The 15,459-nt window shown below is 36.0% G+C and overlaps 1 protein-coding gene across 1 annotated transcript in view; it reads right to left on the reverse strand.

Annotated features, from left to right (window-relative positions):
- Window positions 1-272: 272 nt before the first annotated feature.
- Window positions 273-15,459, reverse strand: part of dpr5 (defective proboscis extension response 5) — a 39,902-nt gene continuing 24,715 nt past the window's right edge. Inside the window, exon 5 of the mRNA XM_073979751.1 lies at window positions 273-377. The gene's annotated coding sequence lies outside the window, so the exon portion shown is untranslated. The remainder of the gene's footprint in view (window positions 378-15,459) is intronic.

Raw genomic sequence — 15,459 nt, forward strand, 5'->3', positions numbered from 1 at the left:
TGCTCCGCCGCCTTGTGCCATAGCTATAAATGTTGATATTTCTTTCAAACAAGGTGTTGTTTATTTGTTACATCCTTCTATATGAAAACATAGAAGAAAATGGAACAAATGCCGCTTTAATCGAAATAGTCATCAACATCTCATTCCCAGAACGTCTTCCCCTTGACCCAATTGTTGTTGCTTTACTTCAATAGGCAGATTATTTTATGTTACAACTTCCAGCAAATGCCTTTGATTCTATATTTCCTATGTTAGTGATATTGTTGATATTTACTGGGGATATTTACTCGTTTTTTTTCTCAAAGAATAAGGGCAATGCAGCAGCATCAACGCAGGTTGGTGTAACACAATGTGCTGAATAATGATATGAAGCATTGCTGTAAAGGAAATAAAGAAGAGAGAAAAATATAAATAATGACTTCAATGTTAAAAAAAATTATGGAAAATTTAAGGTTTAAAAGATGAATTTTAAAATAAGACAAGTAAAACAAGTAAACGAGGGCTATATAGGTCAGGGCCGACCATGTGATACCCCAGACCACTTCCCCTAGGAACTAGTTTTCCACGGAATTTTTTACATACATTTTTCTTACAAAAAATAAAATTTTTAGAAATACACTAAGTTTTAACTAAGGGTAGCACAAAAGCTTCAAGACCCCGTACTACATTCATTTAGAATCAATTAAAGAAACTGGGAATTTCTGTATCATGATTTCAAAACTTTTATATCAAAATTGCGACCTTTTTGTAGCATGAAAGTAGAGTTGTGCAATCTTGTTCATAGCTCACTGTCCTAGTTCAAAAAAGTATAAATATCGTCATACATACAACCGTGCGTTCATAAAAAGACCGAGGTCCATTGAACTAAGACCTTCAATTGTACTAGGTTGCCACAACTCTACATGAAAGGTAAATTTAGTTCTCTTAAAGGAAACCAACTTATATGGTAGACAGTAGCTCTGTTATGTAACCTCTTTTTTATAAAATTTGCATCAAACGAGAGGTTAAGAGCTGGTTTAAGAATAAAACGAAAGTTTTTTTCGGGGTTTTTTCTGTTTGCTGACCTGAGCAAGTCTGTATGTCTGCGTATTCGCATATGTTGTCATGTATTCGAGACTTTCATTCATATTCATCATTTACAAATTTACTCAAACAACTTACTATTTGGATATTCTTCATTCTCTTTGGGCAGAATTCTGACTCATTGCAATTATTGGAATTCAAGATTCTACTAGGAACTCTAAAACATTGCCCTACATATGAGTGAGCAACGAAATAAAGAAACAAAGCATGAATACAATGAAATCACTCTGTTATTGACCAGCTCAACAAAATAAAATATTGAACATCGAAATGCATAGAAACATAATGTGACTCTACACTTTTCGGAATATGCCCCCAGAATTTAAAATATGGAATTAAATTTGGATATTTTTCCACAATAATTATGATCAATTTGACCCCCTAAGTACTATTCGACCATTATCCAAAGTTATTGGCATATTCCTTGATCAAAACTTTTACCTCGTGCCAAATTATTAAATATTGAAAATAATTGTGACCTCAGCTTGATTATGATTACACTAGACACAATTAAAACTCTGGTATCCCTGTATATGGTAACATGGGGCGCCTTCGCCACGTTTTTTTCAAAATGTTCTCATATCGACATCATTAAAGTTTTTCCAAATATTATTTTTGGTAAGAATATTAGCATGTCTTGACTATAAGTTTTGATATATAAAAGTTTATAATTTTGTTTTTAAAATATTATTTTTGAGAATTTACAAAATGTCTAAAAAGTGGTGAAGCCTCCCCACCCATGGGGTACATATCAACGGACTCTAAAACTGGAATTTACCATACTTCCTTCCCAAATATCAACATAATGCATAAAAGGAACATGTTTTCTATTTAATAATCAAAAATGATTCTAAAATTTACAAAAAGAAACATATTCTAGCCGTTAATTGAAGTAGGTACCTTGAATTTAGGCATAAAAATGAAATTTTTGCCAAATTAGATAGGTTTAGCACAATATTTGATTTCAACTTCACATTATAGCGTGGTATATCAATAGCATAAACAATTTAAGTTAAACCTGACATATTTCTCACATTAACCCACAACGCCCCTATCATGGCGTAGCCGCCCCACCCCCTACGTAGTTCATAATATGAATATATTGACATTTATAATTACTTTTATCATGCAAATTATTTGGATTTATATTCTTCAGTAGTTGTCTATTAACGGTATAAAATATAATTTTGATATCACTAAAGGTATACAAGATGTCACAAAATATACCTACCATGAATATTTTTCGCAATACCCCAAAAACATGAAACCGCGTGCGTCGGCAATCATATATTTGATAGAAATGCCAATTTTTGGGAGATGAAAGATCTTCGTTAAACTCACAATTTTCCCCTTAACGGCATTTCTGTAGCAGTTATAATTCTCAAGAAAATCGGTGCTGGCGAAGGCGCCCCAGTGGCGAAGCCGCCCCATGTTACCATATACTAGGCTGTAACTCTGTTATCCGACCACGTACATCAACATACTTGACATATCGTCGGTGTCAGGCTTAAGTGTTCCATACGCCATTTTTGACTTTTTGAGATACAGATGGTTTCTAGGGTTTTCCGGTATGCTCATTCTGAATTTCTAGTCGGCTTTCTCCTATCTGCTCTAGTTTCCGAGATATCCACGTCTCGACGGGAAAGCATAAACTTTTTTCAGTTATGAAATTAATATTTTAAAAACTTACAAGATTAAAAGCACATTTCAAAAATCAGAATTTTAATTTTCGATTTAGAAGTATTTAATTTATTGAGGCAAAGATGGAAAATTTTTTTGTCACTTTGTTCCATGTGATTTACAATATTTCACATTTGTGTCATAAGTGCGGATATGGAACAAATCGACAAAAATTCTTTTTTTAAGAAAATCTCTATAACTTTTATATTCCAATACATATTCCTCTAAATTTTTGCAAATATCTTCTATATACTGTTATTAATATTTCAAGTCAAAAATATAAATATTTGCTTTAGTCAGCTCCGCGCAGTTGTGACGCAAAACATTAAAATGCGATTATCTCAAAACAGGCAAATGGCGTATGGAACATTTAAGCATGACACCGACGATATATTGAAAGGTCAAGAATTTCTCTTCTAAATTCATCTTACGTGGGTAGAACATATCTTCCAGGAATGAAGGTATAGTCACGAAACTAAAAATGTTTACAAACAAATCGGGCCGATCAGACTACCATTGCGACCTACAGAGCCGCTGCAATAAATATTTACGATCATCGCCAATGGCAATAGGTGTCTATTAGGATGGTTTAAAAAATACAAATTACTGCGGAAGTGACTTAGGAGTGTCACCCAGGGCGATGAAAACAGTCGCGACGATAGTCGCGGAAGTCACCCTGAACGGCGTGTCGAATTGGAAGTCACTCCAGCGACACTTTTAGAAGATCATTTCGGCGATAGTTCTCGAAATTAATAAAATATATTTTTTATTTTTTCTATTTATTTTTATTTAATTTTTTTATTTTTAATTTGTATTTTTATTTATTTTTTAATTTTTATACCTCCACCATAGTATGGAGGGTATTTTAAGTTTGTTTTTCCGTTTGTAACGCATTGAAATACTCATTTGCGACCCTATAAAGTATATATATTCTTGATCAGGGTAAAATTCTGAGTCGATCTGTGCACGTCCGTCCGTCCGTCCGTCCGTCTGTGGTAGTCACTCTAGCATCCACAAAAATGGAGATAGAACGCTGAAATTTTGGGAAAATGCGTCTTTTGTTTGCAGGCAGGTCAAGTTCGATGATGGGCTATATCGGTCCACGTTTTGGTATAGCCCCCATATAACGGTACCCCCCGATTTACGGTGTTTTGCCGTTTTCAGCTACATTTTCAGACCGATTTAGCTATAATTTGACATTTAGGGTTCCTAAGTGTCAATAAACTTATATAACAAAAGTTGTGGACATAGGTCTACGTTTTGGTATAGCCCCCATATAACGGTACCCCCCGATTTACGGTATTTTGACGTTTTTAGCTACATTTTCAGACCGATTTAGCTATAATTTGACATTTAGGGCTATTATTGTCTGAAATTTTGGGAAAAATGCATCTTTTGTTTGCAGGCAGGTCAAGTTCGATCGGTCCACGTTTTGGTATAGCCCCCATATAACGGTACCCCCCGATTTACGGTATTTTGACGTTTTTAGCTACATTTTCAGACCGATGTAGCTATAATTTGACATTTAGGGTTCTTAGATGTCAATAAACTTATACAACAAAACTTGTGGACATAGGTCCACGTTTTGGTATAGCCCCCATATAACGGTGCACCTGATTTACGATATTTCAACGTTTATAGCTACATTTTCAGGTCGATTAAGCTATAATTTGACATTAAGGGTTCTTAAGTGTAAATAAACTTATATAACAAAAGTTGTGGACATAGGTCCACGTTTTGGTATAGCCCCCATATAACGGTACCCCCGATTTATGGCATTTTGGCGTTTTTAGTTACATTTTCAGACCGATTTAGCTATAAATTGACATTTAGGGTTCTTAAATGTCAATAAACTTATATAACTAGTGGACATAGGTCCATGTTTTGGAATAGGCCCCGTATAACGTTACCGCCCGATTTCAGGTATTTTGACGTTTAAATTCACATTTCTAGACCGAATTAGCTATAATTTGATATTTAGGGTTCTTAGTGACCAAAAAACTTATATTCGAAATAATTATGAACGTAGGTCCATGTTTTTGTATAGCCCCATATAACGGTACCTCGGTATAACGGATTTCGGTATCCCCATATAACGGATTTTCGGTATTTTGAGAATTTTACCTACAGGTTTTAACCGAATTATCTGTAATTTGAACATTTGAAATTCTTAGTGGTCCCCACACCTCTCCACCAAAAATTGTCAAGAAAGGTCGATGTATTGATAAAGCTCCCATATAAAAGTACCTCCCGATTTTCAGTAAATATTAAACCGAACTAGCAGTAATTTGACATTTGAAGTTCTTAGTGGTCACAACACCTCTCAATAAAAAATTGTCAACATAGGTCCATGTTCGAATATATTTCCCATATAACGAACGGTACCTCCCAATTTTCAGTAATTGGCAATTTTAGCTACAATTTGTAACCGAACTAACTGTAATTTGATATTTGAAGGTTGTAGTGGTCACCACACATCTGCATCAACATTTTTCAACATAGCCCCAATATAACGATACTTCCCGATTTTCGGTACTTTGAGGATTTTACTTAAAATGTTTAATCACGTAGGTCCATGTTTTGGTATAGCCCCAAAACAAACCTCCCGATTTTCCGTACCATAGCTTTATTTTTTGGAATTGAAATTTAAAAGCCAACAAAAATTCTGCAACAAAAATTGTTCATTAAAGTTCATATTTTCGTATAGCCCACATACCTCCGAACTAGCTGTTAATGACATTTGAAGTTCCCACGTTATGTGAGGATTCTAGCTACAATTTTTAACCGAATTAGGAGTTATTTTACATTAAAGGCTCCCATCAAAAACTGTCAACATAGGTCCATGTTTTATTATAACCCCTATATAACGGTACCTCCCAAATTCTCGCCCACCAAAAATTGTCAACATACATAGTTAGATATAGAAACCATAAAAAAGGGCCTCCCGAATGAAGCATTTTATAAACATTATCTGACATTTTAACGTACCCACTTAAAGTTGGGGACAGGAATGAAAACTAATTATTCCATTTTAGTTCAGAATATTTTATGGTGGAGGGTATGAAAAGTATGAAAGTATGAAAAGTTCGGCCCGGCCGAACTTAACGCTTTTTTACTTGTTTTATTTCTATTTATTTTTATACCCTCCTCCATAGTGTGGAGGGTATATTAAGTTTGTTTTTCCGTTTGTAACGCATTGAAATACTCATTTGCGACCCTATAAAGTATATATATTATTGATCAGGGTAAAATTCTCAGTCGATCTGTGCACGTCCGTCCGTCCGTCTGTGGTAATCACGCTAGCGTCCACAAAAATGGAGATAGAACGCTGAAATTTTAGGAAAATGCGTCTTTTATTTGCAGGCAGGTCAAGTTCGGTATATCGGTCCACGTTTTGGTATAGCCCCCATATAACGGTACCCCCCGATTTACGGTATTTTGACGTTTTTAGCTACATTTTCAGACCGATGTAGCTATAATTTGACATTTAGGGTTCTTGAGTGTCAATAAACTAATACAACAAAAGTTGTGGACATAGGTCCACGTTCTGATATAGCCCCCATATAACGGTACCCACCGATTTACGGTATTTTGCCGTTTTTAGCTATATTTTCAGACCGATTTAGCTATAATTTGACATTTAGGGTTCTTAAGTGTCAGTAAACTTATATAACAAAAGTTGTGGACATAGGTCCACGTTTTGGTATAGCCCCCATATAACGGTACCCCCCGATTTACGGTATTTTGCCGTTTTTAACTACATTTTCATACCGATTTAGCTATAATTTGACATTTAGGGTTCTTAGGTATCGATAAACTTATATAACAAAAGTTGTGGACATAGGTCCACGTTTTTGTATGGCCCCCATATAACAGTACCCCTCGATTTACGGTATTTTGACGATTTAAGTCGCATTTCTAGACCGAATTAGCTATAATTTGATATTTAGGGTTCTTAGTGACCAAAAAACTTATATTCGAAAAAATTATGAACATAGGTATAGCCCCATATAACGGTACCTCCCGATTTTCGGTATTTTGAGATTTTTACCTACAAGTTTTAACCGAATTAGCTGTAATTTGAACATTTGACATTTGAAGTTCTTAGTGGTCACCACACCTCTCCACCAAAATTGTCTGAAATTTTGGGAAAATGCGTCTTTAGTTTGCAGACAGGTCAAGTTCGATGATGGGCTATATCGGTCCACGTTTTGGTATTGCCCCCATATAACGGTACCCCCGATTTTCGGTAGTTTGACGTGTTTAGCTACATTTTCAGACCGATGTAGCTTTAATTTGACATTTAGGGTTCTTAAATGGCAATAAACTTTTATAAACATAGGTCCACGTTTTGGTATAGCCTCCATTTAACGGTGTCCCCCGATTTACGGATTTTGACGTTTTTAGCTACATGTTCAGGTCGATTAAGCTATAATTTGACATTTAAGGTTCTTAAGTGTAAATAAACTTATATAACTAGTGGACATAGGTCCATGTTTTGGAATAGCCCCCATATAACGTTACAGCCCGATTTCAGGTATTTTGACGTTTAAATTCACATTTCTAGACCGAATTAGTTATAATTTGATTTTTGGTGTTCTTAGTGACCAAAAAACTTATATTCGAAATAATTATGAACGTAGGTCCACGTTTTGGTATAGCCCCATATAACGGTACCTCGGTATAACGGATTTTCGGTATTTTGAGAATTTAACCTACAAGTTTTAACCGAATTATCTGTAATTTCAACATTTGACATTTAAAATTCTTAGTGGTCACCACACCTCTCCACCAAAAATTGTCGAGAAAGGTCGATGTATTGATAAAGCTCCCATATAAAAGTACCTCCCGATTTTCAGTAATTTTATGATTTTAGCTACAATATTAACTAGCAGTAATTTGACATTTGGAGTTCTTAGTGTTCACAACACATCTCCATAAAAATTGTCACCATAGGTCCATGTTCGGATATAGCTCCCATATAACGGTACCTCCCAATTTTTAGTAATTGGCAATTTTAGCTACAATTTTTAACCGAACTAACTGTAATTTGACATTTGAAGGTTGTAGTGGTTAACACACATCTGCATCAACAATTTTCAACATAGCACCAATATAAATAATGATACTTCCCGATTTTCGGTACTTTGAGGATTTTACTTCAAATGTTTAACCACGTAGGTCCATGTTTTGGTATAGCCCCAAAACAAACCCCCCGATTTTCCGTACCTTAGCTTTATTTCTTTTACGAACTTTCTGTAATTTGAAATTTAAAAGCCAACAAAAATTCTGCAACAAAAATTGTTCATTTAAGTTCATATTTTCTTATAGCCCACATACATATGTACCTCCGAACTAGCTGTTAATGACATTGAAGTTACCACGTTATGTACCGATTTTCGGTATTTTGAGGATTCTAGCTACAATTTTTAAACGAATTAGGAGTTATTTGACATTAAAGGCTCCCATCAAAAACTGTCAAAATTGGTACATGTTTTATTATAACCCCTAGATATAGGCACCATAAAAAGGGCCTCCCGAATGAAGCATTTTATGTATATTATCTGACATTTTAACCTACCCACTTAAAGTTGGGGACAGGAATGAAAACTAATTATTCCATTTTTGTTCAGAATATTTTATGGTGGAGGGTATGAAAAGTTCGGCCCGGCCGAACTTAACGCTTTTTTACTTGTTTATTTTCATTTTTATTTCTCCTCTTTTTAGAGAAATTATTCTTTACAATTTCCGCCTACATTAATTTTGTCATTTTAAAAAGGTGATGTTTTCTTGCCTGACTTGGGAAGCGAACCCGGACCTTCAGAGTGCAAAGCGAGTATGCTTACCACTGCACCACCGTCTCATAATCATCAGATAGAAAAAAATGGCCCATATTTGTTCAAATGTGTTGAATCATTAAATAAATGTAAACAATCGCCTTGGAAGTCACTCCGAAGTGTCGACATACGCGATAAAAGGTAATCACAATAAGGCTATAAATTGTTTGTGTAATTCACCAAAGATCTTCCTTGGCGTGTCTCCGGGGTGACTTCCAAGGCGAGGGAGTGAGAAACTCACTTCCAAATGCTGGCAGGGTGTTAACATATTCCGATTGTACTCAAACTTTGGCAATCTTCAAATCTAACAAAACTAAACACTTTAGCATAAAAAGTCCGACATCGATTTTTCCCTTTCGATTGGTCAATGATTGCGGCCTGGAGTTAGATTACAATTTGTAATGGACGGACGAACACACGTCGCAGAATCGCTTTATCTCGTCGAGATATGCATTGTGGTATACCACATGGGGGGTCTAAGACAAATATTTCGTGGTGTTACATGAATTTTCGGAGAAGCAAATTTATAATACCGTTTCCACATTGTGGTGTAGGATAAAACAAGTAAAAAGGCGTTAAGTTCGGCCTTGCAGAACTTTGTATGAAATATTCAAAACTTAAAAATAATAATTTTTTTATGTTCCGAAATTACCCATGCCAATAATTTGTGGCGGTGAAATTTGCTGACCTCTGTCTAAACGCCAAATTTAGACCACAACTATAGACATAAGCTGCAATATAACTGAAATCGGAGGTACCGTTATATGGAAACGGGAGGTCCTGTTATATGGGGGCTATTCCAAAACGATGTCCATTTTTTGCTAAAATATAGGTAAAAACGACAAAAATTCTGGTATATGGGGGGCTTGTGACTACTTCCAACCTTAAGTGCCAAATTATAGCTAATCCGGTGTACAAATGTAGCTAAAAATTCGCGACACATTAAATAGGGTGGTATCATTATATGAAAAGTATTCCACAATATGTCCACAATTTTTGATAGGATCTTTTGGACCACTTATGACCTTAAATTCCAAATTATATGCAATTCGGTCTGAAATGTAGCTTTAAACGTCGAAGCACCAAAAATAGGGAATCGCCGTCATATGGGGACGATTCCCAAACATTTGCCAATGTCCACCATTATTGGTAGAGACGTTTTTTTGTCCACTTCGAACATGAAGTGGCAAACTTTAGCTCATTCGGTCTAAAAATTTAACTTTAAACGTCAAAATGCCTCAAATCGGGAAGTACCGTTATATGGGGACTATTCCTATTTGATGGGGAAGGTTTTTGACCACTTCGTGCCATTATATGAACGAATGAGCGTGATCATGTACGCCGTATGCTTAGAGGCCCCGGCTTATGGCTTGAACAAATGAAGTGTTGCAACATTGCAACCGGTACTGTTAAATTTTGGACAACGGTTAAGGCATTATCCGACCATAGGAAAAAGGATGATCGGACTTCCTACATATTTAAAGAAGAGGTGCGTGGGTTACTTTATCCGACAATATACTGAGCAACCCGATAGCCATCGAGCAAAGAAAAGTGTTTTTGCGTCGCTTGCGATCTTTTTCAGCCGAGGAAGAAACACCACAGTTTACCACAGCTGATGTTGCGGATGCAGTGCAAGTCGTAGAATCATCAAAAGCGCTGACAAAATTTTAATGGCGCTGTAAAGCCTGTTCCCGAAGCCTGCGAAATAACAAGGTGCTTCCGTTACTTAAACCATGCAAGAGTGCCGGAAAAAGTTGAAACAGCCTGATCTCACTTTTGTCACCAGTAGCGTAGATTCTTGAGACGTAACTGTTACCCAACATCAGTGTATATGGAGTAAGAGGACTTACTCTTGAAGTCAACAGGTATTAAACGAACATAAGCGAAAAAAGTGGCTAGGCCACTTGGAGCAATGCAACATTGGTACAGGTGTAAACAAATTGTGAGCAACTGTTAAATCACTCCCGAATCCGAGAGAAAGAAGGATGATAGACAGGCTGTTACTTTCAATGGCCTGACAGATTCGAAGAGGTTCGCGTGTTATTATAACCGGCAGTTCATAGAGCATCTCGAGATTAATAGGGCGAAGGACTGAACCAGAGAGCAGATCGTGCGAACGAACATTTATGGTGACTCTTGACCTATCTATACCGTCAACCATACCAAGCTGTTCGAGCACTTTCCTCCAGCCGTGTTTGAAACTTTGGATAATCAACTACATGTGTGGACGCCAGTCGTTTGTAGAACAAGTGAAACCTCCGGAACTGTTTAACCTCTACCTTTCTGAATGTAGAATGTAGATCGAAATGTAAGTAAATGATTGTACGATCTTAGCATCGGGTCTGTCGATGACATATTTGAGATGTCTGTCTTAGTGCAGTTCTTCCATCTGAGGAATACGAAAATACCCGCCGTTAAATCCACTGTCACCCTGTTCAGGGTTCTGTCGTTGATGACATATTTGAAATGATTACATAGCTGACTTAATGCAGTTCTTCCACCTAAGGAATATGAAAATATCCGCAGTTAAATCCACTGTCACCCTGTTCACCACTTGAACATTTTGGTGGATGTTGCCCTGATTCCGACCACTAACTACCCAATATAAAGGGTGTAATGATAGACAGCATATTTAAGCCGTTCACGAAAGCCACATCTATTTGCGACAAGATCAGAAGTAGAAACAAGATTCTCAAGTCGCTGACCGTTAGAATACTGAAAAAGAAACCTTGTTGACCGTTAATAGAGCAATAAGCCGGTCTGTGGTAAGCTATGCGGCACCAGTGTTGTATGCAGATGTTAGCGCTATGCAGTAGAAGAGTATTCAAACCTGCCAGAATGTCGACCGAGGATTGCAACAGTGCGCCTTCTCTTGACATCAGCGAACCATCTCCATGAGGAGACGAATATTTTACCGATACATCAACACAACAAGATATTGCTGATACGGTGCCTACTCGTGGTGACTGTGTGGGTTCGAGTCCATGGCTTTCCTTTTTCACTTGCAAAAAAATTTCGATCATCAAGCTTAACTCTAAACGAGAAAATTAATACAAATGGTTTTAGCCTAAGTAAGATCCGGACGAATGTCATGCATGTGTTCAGCTTACCCACTCAAAAAAATTACTACAGAGGAAACAGAACCAGATAACAGAATAATATATATGAACGAAGATGTTTACGTTGCTGCGACAATAACAACTGCAATTAATATATGGATCAATAATTTCCACCACCAATTACCCCAAAGATCTGGGCGTCACATAGTGTTGCCGCTTCCATACAAAAGTGGACAAAGATAGAAGGCGTTGACCTAGGTTGATGAATTTTTGCACAAGTACTTATGAAAAATATCAACTTTGGTCCATATCGGTTCAGATTTGGATATAGCTCCCGTATATATCTATTTCCGATTTTGCAACAACTCATTCAATTTTAACCGAAAAGCCTTCAAATTTAATATGTGTTATTTCCTTATACCCTGAATAGCTACACCGATTTTCACGAAAATCGGTTCAGAACAGTGGCATGAGGAAACATCCCATGTTAAATTTGAAGGCTATTCATCAAAAATTGAGCAATTTATAGCAAAAATCGGGGAAAGATATATATGGGAGCTATATCCAAATCTGAACCGATTTTTGCGAGAATAGGTGAAACTATTCAGGGGCATAAGACATAATGATTTTTTTGATTGACCCTCATCAATCATTGAGAAAATAGCTTTATATCTCTGTTTGGAGTTATTGTTTCATTATTTTTAGATGACATGTTTTCAGTTAAATGGAATGAGGAACCTTTCTGTCAAATATGCTGTCCTTCTAGCTCAGTTTCTTCCATGTCCTTTTTGTTCTTGAACTCAAAAAGTGAAACAAAATGAAATGTTCTACAAAAATGTTCCACCGAAAATTATATGAAGGTTTCCCATATCCAAGAAATCGATATTGTCACGATTTCATTGTCCTTTATCAGTTTTACCCGTTACTATTTCAAAAAAAAGTATGTCTATGTATTTCGGTAAATTTCGCATAATCTATTAACTATATATCAAATACGGATGTTTACGCTTCTGAATTAGGCATCATAAATTCGTTGTTGGTTAACAACAGATTCATCCCACTATCACTCAGAAGTCTGACAAACTGCGAATCTTTCTTCTAGGATTCATTATATACTCAATGAGGGCTTTAGATGTAGACATTAAAATAACAGGATCTGTCCGCCAGGATCAGATATAGTTCATGTGTATCCGAGTTTTCTACACAATCAATTGCATAAACGAAATTCAATGAAATACATAATCATAGAGTTTTTATGAGAAAGGTTTGGGTAAAAGTGATAAAGGACAATGAAAACATGACAATATCGATTTCTTGTCCTTGTGAACCGACCTACATAAAATTTTAATAGCCACATTTTTGTAGAATATTTTCATGCACGAAATCTCATCGTTTGCTAATTTTCCAGTTCCAGAAAACATCCATCTGCATACGTGCTGAGTGATGTACACAATATATAGTCCGGTCAAAATAGACATGCGTTTAAGGGGGAAATAGCAAAAATTCCCACAAAGCTGAATTTTGGTGGAGAGCTAGGGTTGGCCATTAGAAGCAACTTCCTAAAAGTCCCCATCGATCCCATGTGTGCAAAACAAGTTATTCGGGGACAAAGGTCATTTTTGGAGGCATTATTCAGTTTTTTTAATTTTTCTCAAAAACGGTAATACTAAGCAAAAGCTCGCTAAAGTAAAAGTTGTAGAATTGTCTACAAGATTGTTCTTTATGATTCTTAAAAAAGACTTACCATTTTCGAGATATCTCGATCTAAAGGTCAAATAAAAATTAGCCGCGTAAGTACATTATGAGGCGAACCGGTTAAAGTAACGACACTATGTGTTAGATACTTCCGTAAGCTTTCAAACGATGTCCACTTTGCAGTAATCGGTTCAGTAGAACCGGGTCTAACCCGGTTTTTAAATTTGGCCTTTCGGGTCTAATAACCGGCGAACCGGATTCGCAACAGTTGAAAATTATACATTTCCGTAATCAGCGCAACAAACCCTACCTTCGGACAAAACTTGAAAAAAATCGGAGAGTTTTCGTTGGGGTCGTTCCCGTTGGGCTTTCGATAATACATGTGGGTTAAATGGGCTATTTTTGCATAAAATGACTCTAACATTGAATAACTCTACTAAACACACTCCGAATTTGTTGGAATTTTTTTAGAAGATAGCTATAATTCGCTCTTCAAGAAAATATATATTTTTTGGGGGGACAGACCCGATTACTTCGCTTATTTTAGCCGGTTCGTCTGAATATGTGCATAAAAATCATGTGTTTTTTAGAACAGCTATATCTCAAGAATGGTTCCTTCTAAGAAAAAAATTATAAGGGTCCAACTTGTAGATAATTTTTCTGTCTACAATATTTACTTTAGTCACTTTTTGATTAGATCAACCGTTTTCAAAAAATAAATCCGAAAACCTAAAAACCCTTAAATTTTGACCTTTGACCCCGAATAATTTTTTTTGCACACATGGGATCGATGGGGACTTTTAGGACGTTGCTTCTAATGGCAAACCCTAGCTCTCCACCAAAATTCAGCTTTGTGGAAATTTTTGCTATTTCAATGTCTATTTTGACCGAACTAATATCTCAAATATTTAAAATTAATAAAATTATCCACTCCACACCAAAGTTCAAAATGTGAGCGCAGAATTTTATAAATTTCAAAAAAAGTAGAAAGTATAATATATGTGGTCAAATTTTTAAGTCGATCGGAACAATATTGCCTCAGTATGAGCGTTGGATGGGAACAATTTATTCTATTTTGTATGAAGCATATAAACTTCGTTTTTCTTGAAATCGGCCACAAAAATATATGACAGTTGGTTTATTAGTTTTGGAGATAGAGTTGGCATCGCAAAATGCTTTAATAAAAACAATTTTTCGTAGACGAACTCAAAACTTCGTGATATTTTTCTCTTTCAGATGAAGAAAAAAAATCTGCCAAAAGTTACGTAATTTTCTCGGAAAAAAAATCATGAAAAATGGATTTTATTGAGCTTTACAACTGGCCTCCTTTTAGGGCTAAGCACACTAAAATTTTGGCTTACATGCAGTTTGAAACTTGGTCGTGAATTGCTTATAGTTTTTATTGTATGTAGTCCTTACGATTTGTATTTGCCCATCATTTTCACATATTTTGAAGGCTTAAAGATTTTCTCACGCGGAAGAATTCCGTCCAGAATATACTCGTGCAAAAAAAGGTAAACCGACAAAAACTTTCTAACTTTGCTATTTTTCAATGTAAGATTCGGCAGAAACATTATTGATATGTTCGAATGTATTCGAACGAATGCCCTTTCTAATGAATATGTAAGGAAAAACAAACACATTAACATATATAGGCCAAAATATAGGAAAAAGTTAAAAATTTGTGCACATTTTATTAATTTTTAGTCGTATAGGCATTCAATCTCGGAATCGGAGTCGTAAAAACTACTCGCCTGGAGTCGGAGTCGAGCCAAAAATTCCTCGACTCCGAAACCCTGATTAAAATTGTCCGAGTTATAGCAAAATCGGGTAAAGATATATATGGGGGCTATATCCAAATCGGAACCGATATATCTCAGATGGTTGCAGGGCAGAATGTTTTTACACATATCGCTTTGGAAGAGATGCCCAATTAACGGAAATCAAGAGCCTAGGTGGCAATAGGTGGCAATCAACAGATATACCCTATGAAATATTAAGAATTTATATTTATACCCTCAGCATTTATGCTAACGAGGGTATATACACTTTCATACGGGCAAAAATGTGTCTCATCGAAATAATGTTTTTAGACCCCAAGTACG

Source organism: Musca autumnalis, unplaced genomic scaffold (genome assembly GCF_047663935.1).
Source record: "Musca autumnalis isolate F117 unplaced genomic scaffold, ASM4766393v1 scaffold_374, whole genome shotgun sequence".
Taxonomy (NCBI): Eukaryota; Metazoa; Arthropoda; class Insecta; order Diptera; family Muscidae; genus Musca; species Musca autumnalis.